Source organism: Hemitrygon akajei, chromosome 1, assembly GCF_048418815.1.
Source record: "Hemitrygon akajei chromosome 1, sHemAka1.3, whole genome shotgun sequence".
NCBI lineage: Eukaryota > Metazoa > Chordata > Chondrichthyes > Myliobatiformes > Dasyatidae > Hemitrygon > Hemitrygon akajei.
Window position 1 is genome coordinate 13,743,727 of NC_133124.1, and position 21,632 is coordinate 13,765,358.

Below are 21,632 nucleotides of genomic sequence, written 5' to 3' on the forward strand. Positions count from 1 at the left end.
TCCTGTGGCTCCTCCCACAGACCCCCTGCTGACCGCTCCTGTGGCTCCTCCCACAGACCCCTGCTGACTGCTCCTGTGGCTCCTCCCACTGACCCTGCTGACTGCTCCTGTGGCTCCTCCCACAGACCCCCTGCTGACCGCTCCTGTGGCTCCTCCCACAGACCCCCGCTGACTGCTCCTGTGACTCCTCCCACAGACCCCTGCTGACTGCTCCTGTGGCTCCTCCCACAGACCCCTGCTGACTGCTCCTGTGGCTCCTCCCACAGACCCCTGCTGACAGCTCCTGTGGCTCCTCCCACAGACCCCCTGCTGACTGCTCCTGTGGCTCCACCCACAGACCCCTGCTGACTGATCCTGTGGCTCCTCCCACAGACCCCCTGCTGACTGCTCCTGTGGCTCCTCCCACAGACCCTCACTGACTGCTCCTGTGGCTCCTCCCACAGACCCCCCCCGCTGACTGCTCCTGTGGCTCCTCCCACAGACCCCCCACTGACAGCTCCTGTGGCTCCTCCCACAGACCCACTGCTCCTGTGGCTCCTCCCACAGACCCCCCTGCTGACCGCTCCTGTGGCTCCTCCCACAGACCCACTGCTCCTGTGGCTCCTCCCACAGACCCCCCCGCTGACTGCTCCTGTGGCTCCTCCCACAGACCCACTGCTCCTGTGGCTCCTCCCACAGACCCCCCGCTGACAGCTCCTGTGGCTCCTCCCACAGACCCCCGCTGACTGCTCCAGTGGCTCCTCCCACAGACCCCCTGCTGACTGCTCCTGTGGCTCCTCCCACAGACCCCTGCTGACTGCTCCTGTGGCTCCTCCCACAGACCCCTGCTGACTGCTCCTGTGGCTCCTCCCACAGACCCCCGCTGACTGCTCCTGTGGCTCCTCCCACAGACCCTGCTGACTGCTCCTGTGGCTCCTCCCACAGACCCCTGTCTGACTGCTCCTGTGGCTCCTCCCACAGACCCCCTGCTCCTGTGGCTCCTCCCACAGACCCCTGTCTGACTGCTCCTGTGGCTCCTCCCACAGACCCCCTGCTCCTGTGGCTCCTCCCACAGACCCCCCCCCCTGCTGACTGCTCCTGTGGCCCCTCCCACAGACCCCCTGCTGACAGCTCCTGTGGATCCTCCCACAGACCCCCTGCTGACTGCTCCTGTGGCTCCTCCCACAGACCCCTGCTGACTGCTCCTGTGGCCCCTCCCACAGACCCCTGCTGACTGCTCCTGTGGCTCCTCCCACAGACCCCCCGCTGACTGCTCCTGTGACTCCTCCCACAGACCCCTGCTGACTGCTCCTGTGGCTCCTCCCACAGACCCCCGCTGACTGCTCCTGTGGCTCCTCCCACAGACCCCCGCTGACTGCTCCTGTGGCTCCTCCCACAGACCCCTGCTGACTGCTCCTGTGGCTCCTCCCACAGACCCCTTGCTGACCGCTCCTGTGGCTCCTCCCACAGACCCCCGCTGACTGCTCCTGTGACTCCTCCCACAGACCCCTGCTGACTGCTCCTGTGGCTCCTCCCACAGACCCCCGCTGACTGCTCCTGTGGCTCCTCCCACAGACCCCCGCTGACTGCTCCTGTGGCTCCTCCCACAGACCCCTGCTGACTGCTCCTGTGGCTCCTCCCACAGACCCCTTGCTGACCGCTCCTGTGGCTCCTCCCACAGACCCCCGCTGACTGCTCCTGTGGCTCCTCCCACAGACCCCTGCTGACTGCACCTGTGGCTCCTCCCACAGACCCACTGCTCCTGTGGCTCCTCCCACAGACCCACTGCTCCTGTGGCTCCTCCCACAGACACCCGCTGACTGATCCTGTGGCTCCACCCACAGACCCCCGCTGACTGATCCTGTGGCTCCTCCCACAGACCCCCCCCCCGCTGACTGCTCCTGTGGCTCCACCCACAGACCCCTACTGACTGCTCCTGTGGCTCCTCCCACAGACCCCTGCTGACTGCTCCTGTGGCTCCTCCCACAGACCCCCCGCTGACTGCTCCTGTGGCTCCTCCCACAGACCCCTGCTGACTGCTCCTGTGGCTCCTCCCACAGACCCCTTGCTGACCGCTCCTGTGGCTCCTCCCACAGACCCCCGCTGACTGCTCCTGTGACTCCTCCCACAGACCCCTGCTGACTGCTCCTGTGGCTCCTCCCACAGACCCCTGCTGACTGCACCTGTGGCTCCTCCCACAGACCCACTGCTCCTGTGGCTCCTCCCACAGACACCCGCTGACTGATCCTGTGGCTCCACCCACAGACCCCCGCTGACTGATCCTGTGGCTCCTCCCACAGACCCCCCCCCCCGCTGACTGCTCCTGTGGCTCCTCCCACAGACCCCCCCCCCTGCTGACTGCTCCTGTGGCTCCACCCACAGACCCCTACTGACTGCTCCTGTGGCTCCTCCCACAGACCCCTGCTGACTGCTCCTGTGGCTCCTCCCACAGACCCCCCGCTGACTGCTCCTGTGGCTCCTCCCACAGACCCCCCGCTGACTGCTCCTGTGGCTCCTCCCACAGACCCCTGCTGACTGCTCCTGTGGCTCCTCCCACAGACCCCTGCTGACTGCTCCTGTGGCTCCTCCCACAGACCCCTGCTGACTGCTCCTGTGGCTCCTCCCACAGACCCCCTGCTGACTGCTCCTGTGGCTCCTCACACTGACCCTGCTGACTGCTCCTGTGGCTCCTCCCACAGACCCCTGCTGACTGCTCCTGTGGCTCCTCCCACAGACCCTGCTGACTGCTCCTGTGGCTCCTCCCACAGACCCCCCGCTGACTGCTCCTGTGGCTCCTCCCACAGACCCCCCGCTGACTGCTCCTGTGGCTCCTCCCACAGACCCCTGCTGACTGCTCCTGTGGCTCCTCCCACTGACCCTGCTGACTGCTCCTGTGGCTCCTCCCACTGACCCTGCTGACTGCTCCTGTGGCTCCTCCCACAGACCCCTGCTGACTGTTCCTGTGGCTCCTCCCACAGACCCTGCTGACTGCTCCTGTGGCTCCTCCCACAGACCCTGCTGACAGCTCCTGTGGCTCCTCCCACAGACCCCTGCTGACTGCTCCTGTGGCTCCTCCCACTGACCCTGCTGACTGCTCCTGTGGCTCCTCCCACAGACCCCCTGCTGACCGCTCCTGTGGCTCCTCCCACAGACCCCTGCTGACTGCTCCTGTGGCTCCTCCCACTGACCCTGCTGACTGCTCCTGTGGCTCCTCCCACAGACCCCCTGCTGACCGCTCCTGTGGCTCCTCCCACAGACCCCCGCTGACTGCTCCTGTGACTCCTCCCACAGACCCCTGCTGACTGCTCCTGTGGCTCCTCCCACAGACCCCTGCTGACTGCTCCTGTGGCTCCTCCCACAGACCCCTGCTGACAGCTCCTGTGGCTCCTCCCACAGACCCCCTGCTGACTGCTCCTGTGGCTCCACCCACAGACCCCTGCTGACTGATCCTGTGGCTCCTCCCACAGACCCCCTGCTGACTGCTCCTGTGGCTCCTCCCACAGACCCTCACTGACTGCTCCTGTGGCTCCTCCCACAGACCCCCCCCGCTGACTGCTCCTGTGGCTCCTCCCACAGACCCCCCACTGACAGCTCCTGTGGCTCCTCCCACAGACCCACTGCTCCTGTGGCTCCTCCCACAGACCCCCCCGCTGACTGCTCCTGTGGCTCCTCCCACAGACCCCCCTGCTGACTGCTCCTGTGGCTCCTCCCACAGACCCCCCTGCTGACTGCTCCTGTGGCTCCTCCCACAGACCCCTGCTGACCGCTCCTGTGGCTCCTCCCACAGACCCACTGCTCCTGTGGCTCCTCCCACAGACCCCCCCCGCTGACTGCTCCTGTGGCTCCTCCCACAGACCCACTGCTCCTGTGGCTCCTCCCACAGACCCCCCGCTGACAGCTCCTGTGGCTCCTCCCACAGACCCCCGCTGACTGCTCCAGTGGCTCCTCCCACAGACCCCCTGCTGACTGCTCCTGTGGCTCCTCCCACAGACCCCTGCTGACTGCTCCTGTGGCTCCTCCCACAGACCCCTGCTGACTGCTCCTGTGGCTCCTCCCACAGACCCCCGCTGACTGCTCCTGTGGCTCCTCCCACAGACCCTGCTGACTGCTCCTGTGGCTCCTCCCACAGACCCCTGTCTGACTGCTCCTGTGGCTCCTCCCACAGACCCACTGCTCCTGTGGCTCCTCCCACAGACCCCCTGCTGACTCCTCCTGTGGCTCCTCCCACAGACCCCTGCTGACTGCTCCTGTGGCTCCTCCCACAGACCCCTGCTGACTCCTCCTGTGGCTCCTCCCACAGACCCCTGCTGACTGCTCCTGTGGCTCCTCCCACAGACCCCTGCTGACTCCTCCTGTGGCTCCTCCCACAGACCCCTGCTGACTGCTCCTGTGGCTCCTCCCACAGACCCCCTGCTGACTCCTCCCACAGACCCCCGCTGACTGCTCCTGTGGCTCCTCCCACAGACCCCTGCTGACTGCTCCTGTGGCTCCTCCCACAGACCCCTGCTGACTGCTCCTGTGACTCCTCCCACAGACCCCTGCTGACTCCTCCCACAGACCCCTGCTGACTGCTCCTGTGGCTCCTCCCACAGACCCCCTCCCCCGATGACTGCTCCTGTGGCTCCTCCCACAGACCCCCCCTGACTGCTCCTGTGGCTCCTCCCACAGACCCCTGCTGACTGATCCTGTGGCTCCTCCCACTGACCCCTGCTGACTGCTCCTGTGGCTCCTCCCACAGACCCCCTGCTGACTGCTCCTGTGGCTCCTCCCACAGACCCCCCCTGACTGCTCCTGTGGCTCCTCCCACAGACCCCCCTGACTGCTCCTGTGGCTCCTCCCACAGACCCCTGCTGACAGCTCCTGTGGCTCCTCCCACAGACCCCTGCTGACTGCTCCTGTGGCTCCTCCCACAGACCCCCTGCTGACTGCTCCTGTGGCTCCTCCGACCCCTGCTGACTCCTCCCACAGACCCCTGCTGACTGCTCCTGTGGCTCCTCCCACAGACCCCCTGCTGACTGCTCCTGTGGCTCCTCCGACCCCTGCTGACTCCTCCCACAGACCCCCTGCTGACTGCTCCTGTGGCTCCTCCCACAGACCCCTGCTGACTGCTCCTGTGGCTCCTCCCACAGACCCCCTGCTGACTGCTCCTGTGGCTCCTCCCACAGACCCCTGCTGACTGATCCTGTGGCTCCTCCCACAGACCCCCTGCTGACAGCTCCTGTGGCTCCTCCCACAGACCCCTGCTGACTGCTCCTGTGGCTCCACCCACTGACCCCTGCTGACTCCTCCCACAGACCCCTGCTGACTGCTCCTGTGGCTCCTCCCACAGACCCCCGCTGACAGCTCCTGTGGCTCCTCCCACAGACCCCCCTGCTGACTGCTCCTGTGGCTCCTCCCACAGACCCCCCTGCTGACTGCTCCTGTGGCTCCTCCCACAGACCCCCCCCCCCCGCTGACTGCTCCTGTGGCTCCTCCCACAGACCCCTGCTGACTCCTCCCACAGACCCCTGCTGACTCCTCCCACAGACCCCCCTGCTGACTGCTCCTGTGGCTCCTCCCACAGACCCCCCCCCCCGCTGACTGCTCCTGTGGCTCCTCCCACAGACCCCTGCTGACTCCTCCCACAGACCCCCTGCTGACTGCTCCTGTGGCTCCTCCCACAGACCCCCTGCTGACTGCTCCTGTGGCTCCTCCCACAGACCCCCTGCTGACTGCTCCTGTGGCTCCTCCCACAGACCCCTGCTGACTCCTCCCACAGACCCCTGCTGACTGCTCCTGTGGCTCCTCCCACAGACCCCTGCTGACTGCTCCTGTGGCTCCTCCCACAGACCCCTGCTGACTGCTCCTGTGGCTCCTCCCACAGACCCCTGCTGACTCCTCCCACAGACCCCTGCTGACTGCTCCTGTGGCTCCACCCACTGACCCCTGCTGACTGATCCTGTGGCTCCTCCCACAGACCCCTGCTGACTCCTCCCACAGACCCCTGCTGACTGCTCCTGTGGCTCCACCCACTGACCCCCGCTGACTGCTCCTGTGACTCCTCCCACTGACCCCCCCCGCTGACTCCTCCCACAGACCCCCGCTGACTCCTCCCACAGACCCCCTGCTGACTGCTCCTGTGGCTCCTCCCACTGACCCCTGCTGACTGCTCCTGTGGCTCCTCCCACAGACCCCTGCTGACTGCTCCTGTGGCTCCTCCCACAGATCCCTGCTGACTGCTCCTGTGGCTCCTCCCACAGACCCCCCGCTGACTGCTCCTGTGACTCCTCCCACAGACCCCTGTATAAAGGCGATTGAGGCCTGAGCCCGGCCTCATTCTCCAGGATGTAGTGTTGTTCACTCTTCCAGTCAATAAAAGCCGATACCTCGCTTCTTACGTCTCAGAGTGAGTTATTGATGGTGCATCAATTTTATTGACTGGAAGTTAAAGCATGGAAACCGTTTTACTTCCGGAACGGTTGGATTTGGACCCCCAAGACCCTGAAGCAGCTCTTGCCTTTGAACTCTGGCTTGCATGCTTCCAATCATACTTGGAGGAGGTTCGTGCAACTGACCCCGCTGTTAGGCACAGAATTCTCCTCTCGAGAGTCGCCCCAAAAGTTTATTCATTCATCAGGGACCTCTCGACCTACGAAGGGGCGCTTCACGCCCTCAAAAGACAGTACCTGCGGCCGGTGAACGCCGTCTACGCCAGACATCGCCTGGCCACGCGCAAACAGCGCCCTGCGGAGTCGACCGCTGAATTTCTCCAAGCTCTATAGGCACTCGTGCGGACTTGTGACTGCAAAACACTCACGGCAGAACAGCATGCGGAACTCTTGGTCCGAGATGCCTTTGTTACAGGAATCAGGTCAGTGTATGTGCGCCAGTGGCTGCTGGAAAAGGCTGATCTGACCTTACGCTCAGCGATTGAGACGGCTGATATGCTGGAGGCTGCTCTGCACAACGCGGACGCTGTCCAGCCGCGCGATTCCCCGCCGGTTCCGTGGACACCTCCGCCACCAGTTCACGCGAGTGAATTCGCCAACGCTGCTGCCAGTCGCGGTTTCACGAACTCCCCGAACTCGTCAAACAGAAAACTGTGTTACTTTTGTGGGCTCCAGAAACATTCTCGAAACAGTTGCCCAGCTCGAGAAGCGACCCGCTCCAGCTGCGGGAAAAAGGGCCATTTTGCCAGAGCCTGTAAGTCTAAACCGCGCGCGGGGTCGAGCAGCGCTGCGTTTGAGACGTGGGGGCCGCCATCTTGCATGCCCGGATGTGAGCGGCCATCTTTGCCGGCGTCACCATGCCCCGCCCCCGACTCGCCGGTGTTTACCGGGCACCAAGACGGCAGTTCAACTCTGGCCACCGTAACCCTCGACCAAAGCGCCCCACACCAGCTTGCAAGGTCAATGATGGACATCCTGGTGGAGGGCCACAGGACTAGCTGCCTGTTTGACACGGGCAACACTGAGAGTTTTATTGACCCGGACACAGTGCGATGCTGTGGACTCGTGACACGGCCGGTAAGTCACAGGATCACCTTGGCTTCTGGGTCGCATTCCACAGACATCCGGGAGGGTTGTGTAGCCACATTGGTGGTGCAGGCCACAGAATATCGGAACTTTACGTTCCTGGTCATGCCTCGACTGAGCGCACCTGTGCTATTGGGCTTGGACTTCCAGAGCCATCTCGAAAGTGTGACTATGGCATATGACGGGCCCCTCCCACCACTCACTGTCAGGAATCCTCAGTTTGGTGGGACTTCACCATATACTCCGTTACCACACGCACATACACACCGAACCACACATCCCACCCAGCACCATGCTGATAGCCGCGCTACTGACACCACTTGCGGCCTCTCCACCCTCAAGATCCCTCCTCCACCACTGTTCGCCAACCTGACCCTCGACTGTAAACCTGTGGCGACTAAAAGCAGGAGGTACAGCGCAGGGGACAGGGCCTTCATTCAGTCAGAGGTGCAGCGGCTGCTCGGGGAGGGGATCATTGAGCCCAGCACAAGCCCTTGGCGGTCCCAGGTGGTTGTTGTTCGGACTGGGCAGAAAAATAGGATGGTTGTGGACTATAGTCAGACCATTAATAGGTTCACGCAGCTTGACGCATACCCCCTACCCCGCGTCGCAGATATGGTCAACCAGATAGCTCAGTACAAGGTGTACTCGACAATAGATCTGAAATCCGCTTATCACCAGCTCCCCATCCGCCCAGAGGACTGCCCCTACACCGCCTTCGAGGCGGGCGGCAGGCTCTATCACTTCCTGCGCATCCCATTTGGTGTCACCAATGGTGTCTCAGTCTTCCAGAGGGAAATGGACCAGATGGTGGACCAGTACAAACTGAAGGCCACATTTCCCTATCTAGATAACATCACCATCTGTGGTCGCGACTGGTCAGATCACGACGCCAACCTCCAATGATTTTTCCAAGTGGCCGAAGCTTTGAACCTTACTTATAACAGGGACAAGTGTGTGTTCAGAACCACCCGACTCGCTATCCTTGGGTATGTCGTGGAAAACGGGGTCATTGGCCCTGATCCCGATCGTATGCGCCCCCTGTTAGAACTCCCTCTTCCCACCACCCTCAGAGCCCTCAGACGGTGCCTGGGCTTCTTTCCCTATTACGCCCAATGGGTCCCCCATTACACAGACAAGGCCCGCCCCCTGGTCAAATCCACCGCATTTCCCCTCTCAGCAGAGGCTCGCGCGGCCTTCAGCCGCATTAAAGGGGACATTGCCAAAGCAATGATGCATGCGGTGGACGAGACCATTCCCTTCCAAGTAGAGAGTGACGCCTCCGATTTCGCGCTTGCCGCTACCCTCAATCAGGCAGGAAGGCCGGTAGCATTCTTTTCTCGTACCCTTCAAGGCTCTGAACTTCGGCACTCCGCGGTGGAGAAAGGAGCCCAGGCCATAGTGGAAGCTATTAGGCACTGGAGGCACTATCTCGCCGGCAAAAGGTTCACCTTGCTGACCGACCACCACTCGGTTGTATTCATGTTCAGCAACCAACAGCGGGGCAAAATCAAAAATGATAAAATTTTGCTGTGGAGAATAGAACTCTCCACCTACAATTATGATATCCTATACCGGCCTGGCAGACTCAATAAACCCTCTGATGCCCTATCCCGGGGAACCTGTGCTAGTGCACAGCTCGACCAGCTATACACCCTTCATGCACATCTTTGCCATCCGGGGGTCACCCGATTTTACCATTTCGTTAAAGCCCGGAACCTGCCGTACTCCCTGGAGGACATCAGGACGATGACCAGGGACTGCCAAATCTGCGCTGAGTGCAAACCGCACTTCTACCGTCCTGACACTGCGCAGCTTGTCAAGGCCACCCGCCCTTTTGAGCGACTGAGTGTTGACTTTAAGGGCCCCCTTCCCTCCACCGACCGCAATGTCTATTTTCTCAGTATTATTGACGAGTACTCGCGATTCCCCTTTGCCATTCCCTGCCCCGACACTACTACCACGTCCGTCATAAAAGCCCTGCGCCAGCTCTTCACTCTGTTCGGATATCCCTGCTATGTCCACAGTGATAGAGGGTCCTCCTTTATGAGTGACGAGCTGCGCCGGTACCTGCTAGCTAGGGGCATTGCTACTAGTCGAACCACGAGTTATAATCCCCGGGGAAATGGACAGGTGGAGAGGGAGAATGCCACAGTGTGGAAGGCCACACTTTTAGCCCTTAAGTCAAAAGGGTTGCCGGTCTCCCGATGGCAGGAGGTCCTCCCCGAGGCACTCCACTCCATCTGCTCCCTGTTATGTACGTCCACCAATGCCACCCCTCACGAACGCCTATTCTCTTTTCCCAGGAAGTCTGTCACTGGGACCACCCTACCAGTTTGGCTGACATCCCCGGGGCCAGTGCTGCTACGAAAACATGTGAGGAGTAATAAATACTCCCCGCTGGTCGAGAGGGTTCACCTTCTACATGCGAACCCCCAGTATGCCTACGTGGTCTTACCTGATGGGCGGGAGAACACGGTCTCCGTCCGCGACCTGGCGCCCGCAGGAGCAGCAGACCACTACCCCCGAACACTCCACGGTGACTATGAACCCTGTACCCGAGGTGACACCGCACACACCGTGCCCCACCCAGACTCCTCACGACGCTCATGTACCAGGCATCTCGTACGCGTATATTCCGGGCGCCTCGCACACACGTGAGGGATCCCTGACACCTCCAGTTAGGCCAGAACCAGCACAACCTCTGTCTCCGGTGCAATCACCACCTCCCGCACCTGAGCAATTGCAACCGGAGCTACGTAGATCGCAGCGAAAGATTCGACCACCTGATAGACTTAACCTGTAAATATACTTGTAAGAAACTTCGCCACCTGGGGACTCTTTTTAAAACAAAGGGGGGGGGTGAATGTGGTGAACTACATGTACCTGTCTGGACTGCTCCTGTGGCTCCTCCCACAGACCCCTGCTGACTGCTCCTGTGGCTCCTCCCACAGACCCCTGCTGACTGCTCCTGTGGCTCCTCCCACAGACCCCCGCTGACTGCTCCTGTGGCTCCTCCCACAGACCCCCGCTGACTGCTCCTGTGGCTCCTCCCACAGACCCCCGCTGACTGCTCCTGTGGCTCCTCCCACAGACCCCTGCTGACTGCTCCTGTGGCTCCTCCCACAGACCCCCCGCTGACTGCTCCTGTGGCTCCTCCCACTGACCCCTGCTGACTGCTCCTGTGGCTCCTCCCACAGACCCCCTGCTGACTGCTCCTGTGACTCCTCCCACAGACCCCTGTATAAAGGCGATTGAGGCCTGTTGCCCGGCCTCATTCCCCAGGATGTAGCGTTGTTCATTCTTCCAGTCAATAAAAGCCGATACCTCGCTTCTTACGTCTCAGAGTGAGTTATTGATGGTGCATCAGCACCACAGTAGTGTAACATTTAGCATAACACTTCACAGAGCCAATTGTGAGATCAGGGTTCAATTCCCGCTGCTGCCTATAAGGAGTTTGTCCTTCCTTCCTGTGACCACATGGATTTCCCCTAGATGCTCCAGTTTCCAACGTTACTCCAATCACGTTTGGGTTAGGGTTAGTAAGTTGACGGCATGCTATATCGGCATCAGACACAAGGTGACATTTGTTGGCTGCCCAGCACAATCTTCAGCACAAATGATGTATTCCACTAAAGCTCATCTAGCTCACCTTTAATGAAATAGTCACCATCAACCTTCATAGCCTTTCCCTGCCATTAATTTGTTGTAACACACGAAAAATGCTGGAGGAACTCAGCAGGTCGGGCAGCATTCGAGGAAGCGGAACAGAGAGCTGAGGCTTCAGGCCGAGACTCTTAATCAGGACTGGAAAGAAAGGGAGAGGAATCCGGAACAAGGTGAAGGGAAGAGAAGGAGTACAAGCTGACAGGTGAAGCCAGGTGAGAGGGAAGGTGGGTGGGTGGGGGAGGGGCATGAAATAAGAAGCTGGGAGGTGATAGGCGGAAAAGCTAAAAGGCTGAAGAAGAAGGAATCTGATAGGAGACAGGAAACAGAAAGGGGAGCCAGAGGGAGGTGATAGGAAGGTAAGGAAAAGAGATAAGGTGAGAGGCAAGCCAAAATTAATCTGTTGGATCCTCGTGGCAGTATCTTGGGGTTCTTTGATGATTGGTCACCGAATTACAGGAAGGATATTAATAAGGTTGAAAGAGTGCAGAGATGATTTACAAAGGATGTTGCCAGGACTTGAGAAACTGAGTTACAGAGAGAGGTTGAATAGGTTAGGACTTTATTCCCTGGGGCATAGAAGAATGAGGGGAGATTTGATAGGGGTATATAAAATTATGATGGGTATAGATAGAGTGAATGCAAGCAGGCTTTTTCCACTGAGGCTAGGGGAGAAAAAAAACAGAGGACATGTGTTAAGGGTGAAGGGGGAGAAGTTTAAAGGGAACATGGGGGGGGGGGCTTCTTCACACAGAGAGTGGTGGGAGTGTGGAATGAGCTGCCAGATGAAGTGGTAAATGCGGGCTCACTTATAACATTTAAGAAAACCTTGGACAGGTACATGGATGAGAGGGGTATGGAGGGATATGGTCCAGGTGCAGGTCAGTGGGACTAGGCAGAAAAATGGCTCAGCACAGCCAAAAAGGGCCAAAAGGCCTGTTTCTGTGCTGTAATGTTCTATGGTTCTATGAAGCAATCTTATGGTTTCATGGATACACAGTAGTAAAGCTGGGGATGCAATAGTTACCCACACTTTGAAAAAAATTATTCAAATAACCAAGAGACTAAGGTTATGAGCATTAGAACATAGAAGAGCACAGCACAGTACAGGTCCTTTGATAACTTTGACTTTACTCAGCTAGCTTGAATATCCCTTGTCTAGGTTACCATGTCAGGTAAGACCTCATGTAATTAAACCAGTTGCAATGTCTTTTCAGAGGGAATATATATATATATATATATATATATAATATAAGGGTGGGAGTAAAGGAATCCTATTCTGGTTGGTTGCCAGTTACTAGTGGTGTTCCGCAGGTGTCGGTGTTGGGGCTGCTTCTTTTTACACTGTACATCGATGATTTAGATTATGGATTAAAAGGTTTTGTGGCTGTTTGCAGATGTCACCAAGATAGGTGGAGGAGCAGGAAGTGTTGAAGAAACGGAAAGGTTGCAGAGAGACTTGGTCAGTCTAGGAGAGTTGACAAAGAAATGGCAGATGAGATACAATGTTGAGAAATGTATGGTTGTACATTTTAGAAAAAGAAATAATCAGGCAGATTATTATTTAGATGGGGAGAAAATTCAAAAATCAGAAGTGCAAAGGAACTTGGGGGTCCTAGTGCAGGATACCCTGAGGGTTAACCACCAGGTTGGATCGGCAGTAAGGAAAGCGAGTGCTATATTGGCATTCATTTCAAGAGGAATAGTGTATAAGAGTAAGGAGGTGTTGATGAGGCTCTATGGGGCACTGGTGAGACCCCATTTGGAATACTGTGTGCAGTTTTGGGCCCCCTATCTTAGAAGGGATGTACTGATGTTGGAGAGAGTTCAGAGAAGATTTACGAGGATGATTCCCAGAATGCAGGGTCTAACACATGAGGAGCATTTGTCGGCTCTTGGACTGTATTCATTAGAGTATAGAAGAATGAGAGGGGATCTCATAGAAACATTTCGAATGTTGAAAGGTTTGGACAGAGTAGATGTGGAAAGGCTGTTTCCCTTGTGAGTGAGTCCAGGACAAGAGGCCCCAGTGTTAGAATTAGAGGGTACCCATTTAAAACAGAGATGAGGCGAAATTTTTTTGGCCAGAGGGTTGTGGATTTATGGAATTCGTTGCCACATACAGCTGTGGAGGCCCGATCATTGAGGGTGTGTAAGGAGGAGGTTGACAGGTATCTAATTAGTCAGAGTATCAAGGGATATGGGGAAAAAGCTGGAAATTGGAACTAGATGGGAGAATAGTTTAGCTCATGGTGGAGTGGTGGAGCAGACACAATGGGCTGAATGGCCGACTTCTGCTCCTTTGTCTTGTGATCTTGTGTGTGAGTTCATGAGTAGCTTGAGGAGATTTGGTATGACACTCACAAATTTCTACAGATGTACCCACTGTGGAGAGCTTTCTAACTGGCTGCATCACCTTCTGATGTGCGGAAGGACGACTACACAAGATCAAAATAAGCTGCAGAAAGGTGTAAACACAATCAGCTCCATCATGAGCACTAGCCTCTGCAGTATCCAGGGCATCTTCAAGGAGCGATGCCTAAAAAAGGCAGCATCCATCTTTAAGGACCCCCATCACCCAGGACATGTCTTGTTTCTATTGCAACCATCAGGAAGGAGGTACAAGAGCCTGAAGGCACACAATTAACAATTCAGGAACAGCTTCTTCCCCTCTGCCATCCAATTTCTGAATGGACATTGAACCCATGAACTCTACCTCTCTAGTTCTTTATTTTTATATTTTGCACAATTTATTTAATTTAACTATTTTATATAAATATTTACTTATCATAATTCACAGTTGTTTTTCTCTATTACTCTGTACTGCATTGTGTTGTTGCTGCAAAGACAACAAATTTCATGAAATATGCCACCGATATTAAACCTGATTCTGATCTCTTTGGAATCCTGGGAAATAACTATTTCCTAAACAAGCTTGAATCTACTGCTTTCTGTGTTGGACAATTCTACAGGCTGACCATCCTCTGGGCAACGAAATTCCTATAGGTCTTGGCTCCAAAATGGATTTTTGATCATATTCCACCATTACTTGCCATCATTAGGAATGTTCTCCTTGTTTCTGGTCTGTCTAGAACTGTTAGAATTTTATAGGTTTCTAAGCAATCTCCTCTCATTCTTCTATTCCGGTGAATTTATTCTAAATAAAATCATACCATAGATGTTAATCAAATGTTGATGAGCCTATCAGTTAGGCAGAGTATTACAGTGAAACTCCTGCATTGAAATATTCTCTCGGTTCTGTTAAGAAAATTTTAGATTGGCACATAGATAATAGAAAACTGGAGGACTATAGAACATAGAAGCGTACAGCACAGAAACAATCGTTTGCTGTGGTGAACCAGCTAAAAAGTACATCAAAAACACCCAAGTACTAATCCCTCCTATCGACACCATGACCATAGCCTCCATCCTCTATGTCCCTATCTAAATGTACATTAAAAGCCTCTAATGTAGTTGCCTCTACCATCAAACCGAGAATGCATTCCAGGCATCCACCACTCTCTGAGTAAAAGACTTACCCCTCACATCCCCATTGAACCTACCCCTTCTCACCTTCAACGCATGCCCTCTGGTATTAGACATTTCAACCCTGGGGAACAGACACTCTCTGTCCACTCTATCTATGGCACTCATAAATCTTATAAACCTCTATCAGATCTCCCCTCAGCCTCCGGTGCTCCAGGAGAAACTGCCCAGGCTTTTCCAGCCTCTCGTGATAGCTCAAGCCACCTAAACCAAGCAGCATTCTTGTGAACCTCTCCTGTACCCTCTCGAAAGCCCCAACATCCTTCCTGTAATGGTACGACCAGAACTGTATGCAACAGTCCAGATGAGGTCTCATCAGAGTTTTATAAAATTGCAACCCAACCACCTGACTTTTGGACTCAGTGCCTCGACTAATAAAAGCAAGCATTCCATAAGCTTTCTTAACCAGTTTATCGACGAGTGCAGCCACTTTCAAGGAGCTATGAACTCAGATCCCAGGATCTCTCTGCTGAAACTATACTGTCTCCTTGCACCTCGTATTTATCTGGGTTAAACTCCATCTGCCACTTCTCGGCTCATATCTGCAACTGGTCGGTATCATGCTGTATGCTTTGCCAGTCTTCTACACTACCTACAACTTCACCAGTCTTTGTAGCATCTGCAAATTTACTAACCCATCCATCTACATTTTCATTCAGGTCATTTATATACATTACAAACAGCAGTGGTTCCTTAAGTTTATTATAGCCGGGATGGTAAAGTGGACAAGCTCCCAATGGTACACATCTGAAACAGTCTGTGATAACCAAGGCCAGCTCCTTGCTTTCACGAGTGGGTTAGCTTCTAAATTGGCGGAACCATTTCTACTGACAGAAGAAGGGACAAAGGCACCTTAAAACCAGACACTTTGGGCAGATATGGCTCATCAGCCATAAGACCGTAAGACATAACAACAGAATTTGGCCATTCAGCCCATCGAATCTGATTCGCCATTCCATCATGGCTGATCCCGGATCCCACTCAACCGCACACACCTGCCTTCTCACTTCTTTAATGCCGTGACCAATCAGGAAACTATCAAGTTCCGCCTTAAATATATCCACGGATTTCGCCTCCACTGCAGTCCATGGCAGAGGATTCCACAGATTCACTACTCTCTAGCTAAAAAAGATCTTCCTTATCTCTGTTCAAAAGATTGCCCCTCAATTCTCAGATTGTGCCCTCTCATGCTGGATACACCCACCATAGGAAACATCCTCTCCACATTCACCCTATCTAGTCCTTTCAACACTTGGTAGGTTCCAATGAGATCCTCCCGCATTCCTCTAAATTCCAGTGAGTGTAGGCCCCAAACTGCCAAACACTCCTCAAATGTTAGATACATAAGATTTAGGAGCAGAAGTAGGCCATTCAGCCCATCGAGTCTGCTCTGCCATTCAATCATAGGCTGATCCATTTCAGCCAGTCATCCCCACTCCCCTGCTTTCACCCCATACCCTTTGATACCCTGGCTAATCAAGAACCTATCTATCTCTGCCTTAAATACACCCAGTGACTTGGCCTCCACAGCTGCTCATGGCAACAAATTTCACAGATTTGCCACCATCTGACTAAAGTAATTTCTCCACATCTCAGTTCTAAAAGGATTTCCTTTATTCCTGGAATCATCTTTGTGAACATCCTCTGGACTCTCTCCAATGACAACGCATCATTTCTGAGATTTGGGGCCTGACTAGTGTCTTAGTCAGATAAAGCCTCAGATATCTCCTTGTTTTTTCACATCAGACTGTTGAAGAAGTTCGGTGTGGGCTCCCAGATCTTAAGAACTTTCTACAGGGACACAATTGAGAGAATCCTGACTGGCTGCATCACTGCCTGGTATGGGAACTGTACCTCCCTCAATAGCAGGACCCTGCAGAGAGTGGTGTGGACAGCCCAGTGCACCTGTAGTTGTGAACTTCCCACTATTCAGGACATTTACAAAGACAGGTATGCAAAAAGGGCTGAAGGATCATTGGAGATCTGAGTCACCCCAACCACAAACTGTTCCAGCTGCAACCATCTGAGAAACAGTACCGCAGCATAAAAGCCAGGACCAACAGGCTCCAGGACAGCTTCTTCCACCAGGCCATCAGACTGATTAATTCACACTGATACAACTGCATTTCTATGTATTATTGACTATCCTGTTGTACATACTATTTATTATAAATTACTATAAATTGCACATTGCACATTTAGATGGAGACACTCCCTCAGTCAATTCATTTTAATTCAATTTTATTCCCTTTGAAATAAATGCCAACATTGCATTGCATTTTCCTTCATTATCACAGACTCAACCTGTAAATCAGCCTTCTGGGAATCTTGCATGAGAACTCTTAAGTAGTTCTGCACCTCTGATGTTTGAATCTTCTCCCCACTTAGATAATAGTCCACATTATTGTTCCTTTTACCAAAATGCATTGTCATACATTTTCCAACACTGTATTCCATCTGCCATATTTTTGCCCATTCTTCCAATTTGTCTAAGTCCTGTTTCAATCTCATTGCTTCCTCAGCACTATCTACCCTCCACCTATCTTTGTATCATCAACAAACTTTTCCTCAAAGCCATCAATTCCATTATTCAAATCATTGACAAACAATGTGAAAAGTAGCAGTGCCAACCAGAAAAGGCCCTCTTTTATTCCCACTCGCTGCCTCCTGCCTGTCAGCCATTCCTCTATCCATGCCAGTATTCTTCCTGTCATACCACTGAATTATATCTTGTTGAGCAGCCTCATGTGTGGCACCTTATCAAGTGCCTTCTGAAAATCCAAGTAAATAACTTCCACTTCTTCTCTTTTGTCCATGGTTTGTTACTTCCTTGAAGAGCTCTAACAGATTTGTCAGGCAAGATTTCCCTTTACTGAAACCATGCTGACTTTGACTTATTTTATCATTAGTTTCCAAGTACCCCAAAACCTCTTCCTTAATAATAGACTCCACCACTTTTCCAACCACTGAGATTAGGCTAACCTGCCTACAATTTCCTTTTCATGGAGAAGGAGAGCTCTGATCTCAAATCTCTGCTGCCTTGTGGCTATACCCACTCATGGTGACGGCTTTGGGAGTAAACCCCAAGGTAGAAATCTGGAGCTGGGGTTCTTAAAGCAGTTCTACATTGAGTTCTGCAATGCTGCTGGTACCATTTGTGTCAGTCTCTGCTGTTCCTTTGGGCTCATCAGATACGTGGAGAGAGAGGGCTTGGTACAAGGGCAGCAGCTTGATCTCCATATCGTACTGCCCAGGCTTGTGTATCTAGACAGCTAGGACACAACATCTATTGTCGACCCTGACCGACGGAGGCCTCACTCACTCACGTACAGCAGAGGTCCCAGCAGAGATCGCTGAGCAACTCCGCTAAGGGTAAGATCAGGGGTTCCCAACCCTTTTTATGCCATGTACCAATATCATCAAGCAAGGTGTCCATGGATCCCTGGGTTGGATTGATCTTAGAGTAGGTTAAAAGGTTGGCATGGCACTCAGGGCAGAAGGGGCTGTGCGTTGCTGCAAATTTCTATGTTCGATTTCAATAATTGGATTTTCCCTGATCCAAACCAAACTGAATAATTCAGGGTTTGTCAAGATTGCATTATTTGCTTCCCAATAAAGGACTTAATCATATTTTCCTGACATACTGAATTTGTGACATTTTGGTTAAACTCAAGATTATGCTTTTTGTCTGCTTTTGACATTTCATACTCGATCATGTAATGTAACTTCTCAGCTATAAATTTCCCCTTTGAGGCTCGGCAAAAACATGCAGCTGTTACATTTGAGTTAGATGTGTCATTACATGAAAAAGGCTTTACATGCCTTTCCATTTACTTAGATTCATAAGTACAAAAATACAGATACAAAACGATGGCGGTGAAAGGCATTCAGAAATCCCATGAGAACATAGAAAAGTTATCACTGGTATGCATATATTACTTCAAAACTGAAAACTGATGTTCTCCCAAAATTCTGTTAAGTATTTCACTTAAGTACACCGAAAATTACGTGCAATAAAAGCTTATGAGTCACTGGCCGTTTATTGCATTTTTGTTACTCGGAGGCCCCATTAAAGTAGTCAAACCACATAGAAGAAAATAAACACAAGCAAAAGGTTCTGACAAAACGCAAGTCTTGCACGTTCTTTAATACAAATATACAGCTTACCTCTCGGAGCTATGGAAGAAAATGGAAGAAATTGTCTGTGTACCCCAAGCAGATCCCCTCGTTCCCAGAGTGTTTACAAATTGTTAACATTTGTTTACTAGGGAGTAGTTTTTAGCATGGAGCCAATGTTTTACATTGCCTACGCAGTTTTTCCATTTAATGGATCGTCTTTGGTTATATTAAAGTTTTTAAGGAAAAACAATTAGAAAGTGTGTAGTCTTCACAAAAAGAACGTAAGTATTTCTTAAACAGAGTAAATTCAAATAAAAATCTGGGAATCTGATGAATGATTGACCTGTGTCTGCTCAATGTCATCCAGAAGTATGATAATTTATATGACATGCTTGTTTTATCCGCTGTGTGTGGTCAGAGCTCTCCACTCTGTTCCTCGCAAAGACTGAGACTGGCTCACACCAGTTAATACAGTTTAAGGTATCCTCTTGAATTCGCAATGTGCTGTGAGTTGCCTTAAAACTTGCAACAATATTCCAGTTTCAAGATTTAAGATTTAAGATTGTTTAATGCTATTTCCAATACCCAAGAGTAAAGAAGAATAAAATAACTGTTAATCTGGATCCAATAAAGCACAAAAAACCACACACACAATAAAATAAAGAACACAGTAATAAAAAGATCAATACAATAAGGGATAACACGGTAGCATAATGGTTAGTACAACACTTTATAATTCAGGCAATTCCTGCTGCTGCCTTTAAGGAGTTCTCCCAATGTTCTCCCAATGAATGCATGGGTTTCCTTCGAGTGCTCCAGTTTCCTCCCACAGTCAAAGATGTACAGGTTGTCAGGTTAATTGGTCATTGTAAATTGTCCCATCATTAGGTTAGGGCTAAATTGGAAGTGCTAGGCGGTGTGGCTCGAAGGGCCAGAGAGGCCCACTCTGCGCTTCATCTCAATAAAAGAAATAATAAAGTAAATAAAAATAGTTAAGATTGCTCATATACTGATTGTATGCTCTTTAAGCGACACAAGGTAAAGGAGTGTCTGTACATAAGGTGACTCTGAGGAGAAATAATAAAGTAGTGGAGGTGTGGTCTTCTGTTTCTGTAATAGAGGCCAAGGTGCAGGAGGTAGTTAGGAGGAATGATGGAACAGACTCGATGGGCCAAAGGGCCTAATTCTGCTCCTATGTGCTTTATCTGTGAAATATTAGATCAGCTTTGATCACATGTGCATCAAAACATCAAAACAGACAACTGTGGAGGCTACTTCATTAAGTATATTTAAAGTGGAGGTTGATAAGTTCTTGATTAGTCAGGGCATCAAAGGTTACAGAGAGAAGGTAGAAGATTGAGGTTGAGAGGAGGAATAAATCAGCTATGGTATTTTATTCTTTAATTGAGATTCAGCACAGAATAGGCTCTTTAGCTTCTTCGAGCCACACCCCCCCAACAATCCTCAAGTAATTGTGCTAACCACAGTGGAACTGTGCTGCCCCATAGGTTGTCATGCCCTGGCTTGATAATAGTGCTGGGCAACGAATATAAGACCATGAGACCATAAGGCATAGGAGCAGAATTAGGTCATTTGGCCCATCGAGTCTGCTCCACCATTCTATCATGGCTAATCCATTTTTACCTCTTCTCAACCCCACTCCCCAACTTTCTCCCCATAATCTTTGATGCCATAGCCAATCAAGAACCTATCAAACTCTGCCTTAAATACACCCAACAATTTGGCCTCCACAGCTGCCTGTGGTAATAAATTCCACAGATTCACCACCCTCTGGCCAAAGAAATGTTTCCGCATCTCTGTTTTAAATGGACGCCCCTCTATCCAGAGGCTGTGCCCTCTTGTCCTAGACTCCCCCAGCATTTCTGCATCTACTCTGTCTAGGCTTTTCAACATTTGAAAGGTTTCAATAAGATCCCTTCACATCCTTCTAAATTCCTTTGAGTACAGATCCAAAGCCATCAAACGTTCCTCGTATGATAACCCTTTCATTTCTGGAATCATTCTTGTCAATCTCGTCTGAACCCTCTCCAATGCCAACACATCTTTTCTTAGATGAGGAGCCCAAAACTGTTCACAATACTCAAGGTGAGACCTCACCAGTGCCTTATAAAGCCTCAGCATCACATCCCTGCTCTTGTATTGTAGACCACTTAAAATGAATGCTAACATTGCATTTGCCTTCCTCACCAGCAACTCTATCCTGTGTAACACCACTAGTCACTGGCAGCCAAGTAGAAAAGGATCTTTTTATTCTCACTCGCTGCCTTCTTCCAATCAGCCAAAGCTCTAACCATGCCAATAACTTTTCTGTAATACCATGGGCTCTTAACTTGGTAAACAGCCTCATGTGTGGCACCTTGTCAAAGGCCTTCTGAAAGTTCAGACTGTACAACCTCCACTGCATCCCCTTTACCTATCCTACTTGTAATCTCTTCAAAGAATTCCAACAGGTTCATCAGGCAGGATTTTCCCCTAAGCGATATGCCTGGCTGTAAGATTACAAATAGAGATAATGTGCATTTCTGTTGCTGCGGATGTTCCGAAATATTTAAAGTATCTCCAGTTTTGAGCTGCAAATCTGCACACTGCTTGTTAATGCAAATATCTAATCAGCCAGTCATGTGACAGCAACTCAATGCATAAATGCATGCAGACACGGCCAAGAGGTCCAATTGTTGTTCAGATCAAATATCGGAATGGGGAAGAAATGTGATCTAAGTGGCTTTGACAGTGGAATGATTATTGGTGCTGGACAGGATGGTTTGAGAATCCCAGAAACTGTTGATC

General features: G+C 52.3%; 1 protein-coding gene across 1 annotated transcript in view; it reads right to left on the minus strand.

The window, feature by feature from the left end:
- The window catches only part of LOC140722387 (collectin-10-like), a 151,673-nt gene extending 132,712 nt beyond the window's left edge, over positions 1–18,961 (minus strand). Inside the window, exon 1 of the mRNA XM_073037165.1 lies at positions 18,873–18,961. The gene's annotated coding sequence lies outside the window, so the exon portion shown is untranslated. The remainder of the gene's footprint in view (positions 1–18,872) is intronic.
- Between the last annotated feature and the right edge of the window lie 2,671 nt (positions 18,962–21,632).